Source organism: Limulus polyphemus, unplaced genomic scaffold (genome assembly GCF_000517525.1).
Source record: "Limulus polyphemus unplaced genomic scaffold, Limulus_polyphemus-2.1.2 Scaffold2251, whole genome shotgun sequence".
Taxonomy (NCBI): Eukaryota; Metazoa; Arthropoda; class Merostomata; order Xiphosura; family Limulidae; genus Limulus; species Limulus polyphemus.
Genome location: NW_013667861.1, coordinates 96,597 through 101,886, shown reverse-complemented (window position 1 = coordinate 101,886; position 5,290 = coordinate 96,597). Strand labels below are relative to the sequence as shown.

The window sequence follows — 5,290 nt, the reverse complement described above, 5'->3', positions numbered from 1 at the left end:
TAAAAATGTAACCTAATGTAGCAACTGAGGGTAGATAATGTACCCAAGTTAATACAAAATATAACCTAATGTAGCAACTGAGGGTAGATAATGTAACCAAGTTAATACAAAATATAACCTAATGTAGCAACTGAGGGTAGATAATGTACTCAACTTAATAAAAAATATAACCTAATGTAGCAACTGAGGGTAGATAATGTACCCAAGTTAATACAAAATATAATCTAATGTAGCAACTGAGGGTAGATAATGTACCCAAGACAGTAAAACGTATAACCTAATACAAAACACTGGGATGTAGAAAATGTACCCAATTTAGTATAATGTAAGTTAATACAAACATTGGAGGTACATAATTATATAGTGTCATTCAATGATATATGTATATACACACACAAAATACATGAAATAAATATAGACCAATAAAAAACATGGGAACAGTTTATTCTGTTACTAAGCCTATTTTTCTGTCCCTGTTTGCTTATTTGTTTTGTTTTCTTAGAAAATTTCGCGTCTAAAACATTTGTTTCATTCGTAAGCCTAGTTTTTTGTATTATTTAATTTTTTTTGTTGAAACTTTTAAAATGTTTCACTCAGGAGACATTTGTTTCGTTCCTTTCTATTTAAAGCTAATAATTAAAAATGTTCGAGTTTGATGTAAATGATGGTAGTCTTTATTTTAGACTAATTTACCATAAAAGAGCATTGTTTATTTCCTTATCGCTTTTAAGTTCAATCGTCTGTGAATAAGCCAAATCAAATATAAAAAAACGACGCCCTCTGTTGTCAGTGCATGCTACTTCCTTGAATGTCAATGTATCAACGGCTGGTTTATCGCTTTAAAAATATCAGCTTCAATGATAACAGTGTAGGCAGATTTCAAACGCTACAAATATTTCGTAAAATATAGTTGGTGTATATATCTTGCATTTTAGACGCAAATTTAATAATAGCCTTTTTTTTTCTTCTTGGAAATGGTATAATATTACTTCTTCAATATAAAAATGATACATGATACCCATGGTATAATTTATACAACGAATAGTTTAACCCTGACTGATTGCAAGCTTTATCCGTATAGGCTCTAGCTCACACAGAAACAGTGACGTCATTCTGTATAATGTTCTGTCTAGTGTTAGGTCCAACCATTTAAAACCGGTAACATAATTATGTGTAATGTTATGTCTACTGTTTGATCTAACCTGGCACCTGTTAATAGAGTATTACTTTGAACGTCCATCTCCAGTCTACTTCAGGACGCTAACAGTTTTTTAAGTACGATATCTGTATTAACATAACATCTCTTTGTAAAGACGATACCTTTGAGTTTCAAACAAAACAAAACTGTGTAATTTATAATAATTAATGTAATATTTGTAGTCGTGATTGAGTTAAATTTTTGAGGGACTCTGATTGCAAAATAAATGTTCTTATTAATAAGTGAATTGCAGAAAAAGGCTCTTTAATATAAAACTGTGAGAACTCTTCTTTAATAGCATGGAAAAGTATCGTAAAGGTAATATAAGCAGATTTAGAAACCTAATATAATATATATATTTGTTGTTCTTGTTTATTGTCTTATTATTAAAATTACCGTTAGGTAAGTGTTAGAACGTTTTATTTCAACGCTCGTTGACAGTAAGCATAAGTTTATTTTAATAAGTTTATTTGTTGTCATTAACGTTTGCAATTTCAGTTAGCAGATTGACTATTAAATCTAATTGTTTTGAACACTGCAGCCATTACGATTTTACATAAATGTTAAATACCGAACAGCTTACAAATAGAAAGGGGAAATTTGCTGATACCCTAGTAACAAACTAGTGACGCGTCCAGGCACATCATCTACAAGGCTTTCATATAAATAAAATCTTATTAACATGAGAGCTGAACGGCTGTAATTCTGAAGTAGGTACTCGTGAGTGCAGAGCTACATCTACATATATCTGCACATTTTCTTAATAATGCAGATAGATACTTTTTATTAAAAACAACCAAACAAGTTTTTACAAATTTGACACACACACAAAGAAAAAAAATATTTAAAACAAGAGAAACGTTTATCTGCTAGCTGTAGTACCCGTCCCCTAGACGGAAGTTATATAAATTTATGATTAACGAAAGGTTATCTTAGGACATGAAAAGTTGCTTCCCTTATATGTAATTGTAAAAAACGCAAGATCGCCCATAAAAACTGCAAAACACAAAATGGACCCAACAAACCTTCATGTCAAATTTGGTGAAGATCCATCCACACCCTACGAAGTAGTTACATGGACATACAACAGACAGTACTCTTATATTTATATAGATTACACTATTCTAGAATATTATACCAAAATACATAATATCTATAAGTAAATATTACATACTCACACATATTTAAAATGAAAGGCTGATGATGTTATTTTTACAAAATAAAATAACGATTTATCCATTATCAGCATAGATAAATAGACACAATAACGTAGATAGTTAAAGAATTTTACAAACAACTTCTTAACTGTTGTTTTATCATTCATAAGGTTTCCATATACTCACTTTTCAACAAACATGTATTACTCAGTTAACGTTCATCTGAGCTAGATATAAAATAAAGGGTCGTATTACGTTTAGTTATACAACTTGCAATGAAAATTATATTGGCAATTACACCACTGAAAACGTGATCGAACTGCATCTAGCGCCCTGAAAAGTGTCTACTCCGCATGATTCTAAAGCCATACCAAAAAGTGCTTTATACGGGGATAAAGACGCTTGTTTAAAGTTTTGTTAAAAGTTATAAGTAGATTTAAACTAACGCCACATGAATTACTGACATTAACAAGTGAAAGCTTAATGGTTATTTAAAAGTGTTTTACCGATTAAAATGTTGTACTTGTATCTTCTAAAAATCAAATGGAATGACTCATTCCACACGCTATTGTTTAATAGAAAGTTATAACAAATACATTTTTCAATAGAACGAAGCCTACAATCTAATTATTACTTTCCATATGCTATTGTTTAATAAAGAATTGTATTAAATACATTTTTCAACAGAACAAGGCTTAAAATCTAATTATTACTTTCCACAAGCTATTGTTTAATAGAGAATTGTATTAAATACATTTTTCAATAGAACGAAGCCTACAATCTAATTATTACTTTCCATATGCTATTGTTTGATAAAGAATTGTATTAAATACATTTTTCAATAGAACGAAGCCTACAATCTAATTATTACTTTCCATATGCTATTGTTTGATAAAGAATTGTATTAAATACATTTTTCAACAGAACAAGGCTTAAAATATAATTATTACTTTCCACAAGCTATTGTTTAATAGAGAATTGTATTAAATACATTTTTCAATAGAACGAAGCCTACAATCTAATTATTACTTTCCATATGCTATTGTTTAATAAAGAATTGTATTAAATACATTTTTCAACAGAACAAGGCTTAAAATCTAATTATTACTTTCCACAAGATATTGTTTAATAAAGAACTGTATTAAATACATTTTTCAAAAGAACAAAGCCTACAATCTAATTATTACTTTCCATATGGTATTGTTGAATAGAAAATTACAATAAAAATTTTTAAATAGATCAAAGCCTACAATCTAACTTTTATGAAACATGCATTTTTTTGTGCTAAAAATGTACATAAACTTATCTGGGTTTGAATTTTTAGAAATCAACCATAATTAACTTAGTGTCGGTGCTCAAGTACACATCAACCAGTGTCAGTTTGACTCTGTTATATTTGTAATTTCAAACAAGAATTTTCTCACGTAGGATTTATTAACTTTCATAAACTGTTCGTTCTTTTTTTTTTTTTTTTTTGACACTAAACAAATGTACCGTTACATCTCATTCTACAAAAATTATTCCGGTAGGAGGGCAAGAAGTAGATCGTTATTGATTCCCGCCTTTCTGGCCCCGAGAGATTCCCTACTGTCGTTCTTACATAAAGAACGTGGTGGTATTACTTTTATTATTGGTTTAGGAACTTGGAGGCAGCAAGTCTGACTGCGTGCAGTAAAGTAAGGCATACGGTGAACACATTTGAATAATATTTGATTAGATAGTTAGTGGCATACATTAAAAGAGAAAAGAAATTACAAGCTGATATCAAAAGTCAAAAGTAGAGAGGCTATCATTCGGATGCAGGACAGTAGTGCGAGTAATACTGTAACAAATTAACCTTCCTTCACTCACATCAAGTGTTACGAAAAAAAAAATAACGAGTTGAAAGGATGAAAACCATCACATTCGTGCATAACTAGTGTAACTAGTGACAGTTGTCCAGCTTGTTGTCCTTCTATAACTAGTGACAACAGGTAAATATCATGGTCCAGCTTGTCGTCCTTGCATAACGTTATGATAGTAGTCAACAAAAAGTCCTAAGTTTAAAGTAGAAGATACATATATATGTAATGCAAGAAAAGATTAAATAATTTCAGGTATATTAACACTTTAAGTAACTTGGTTTATTTTACTCACCTTGTTCTGGCTTGTAGATGCTAATTACTTCCTATGTTGACGTAAAGATAGCGTTAATAGTAATATAAAGTAATGTTTTAGCATATCTCATCATCAGCTCTATGAAATGATAAGCAACGATGTGGTTCACAGTGTTCTCAGAAAATACTAATGCCAATAATCAAGCATAAAGAAGTACCTTATGGAATGACGTCATAAAACTGTAGGACAGTCACGAGTCTGAGTGTGAACAATTGAGTTTATCACTGTTTGTACAAACGGTTTGACAGGGCGCCATTCGAGCTCAATTCCACTACAACCTTCGTCCACTGCAAGCGTTTCATTTCGATCTCCCCACAACACGTATAGGTTCACGAGACGAAGTTGTGGTATCTGTTGCCATCTGTTGGCTAGTTCCATATTTTTTATGGGGGGTGAGGTTGGTACATGCAAGGCCCGAGTTTAAATGGGTCAGATCTGACACTAGACAGTTACTAAAAAGGGAAAGTTGATCCACACTTTTATTTAAAACAACTGTGTGATAAAGTTGTATTCGTCACCATCTCTACCGATCTATTTATTTCCACGCTACTGTCATTTTTTTTACCATTTATTACCACTGTGTGTATTATGCTGAACAAATATATCTCCAAAACATTGGTAACCTACCTGTACAACACGTTCCTTGGCTAGGGTTATTTTAGGCTTAGAGAATTATTTGTTACTCTTTTCTAAGTAATGATTCATAAACAAAAATTTTCTGTTTTAATTTGGCAACTTCTAATATAAAATAATCAACTAACAATGAGCTTCGTCCTAC

General features: G+C 30.9%; 1 protein-coding gene across 3 annotated transcripts in view; it reads right to left on the bottom strand.

Moving 5' to 3' along the window:
• Positions 1 to 4,833, bottom strand: part of LOC106466414 (anoctamin-7-like) — a 94,022-nt gene extending 89,189 nt beyond the window's left edge. The window contains exon 1 of one of the 3 annotated variants that reach the window (XM_022394415.1): positions 4,492 to 4,833. The gene's annotated coding sequence lies outside the window, so the exon portion shown is untranslated. The remainder of the gene's footprint in view (positions 1 to 4,491) is intronic. The other 2 variants (XM_013926702.2, XM_022394416.1) reach the window with 2 other exon arrangements.
• Between the last annotated feature and the right edge of the window lie 457 nt (positions 4,834 to 5,290).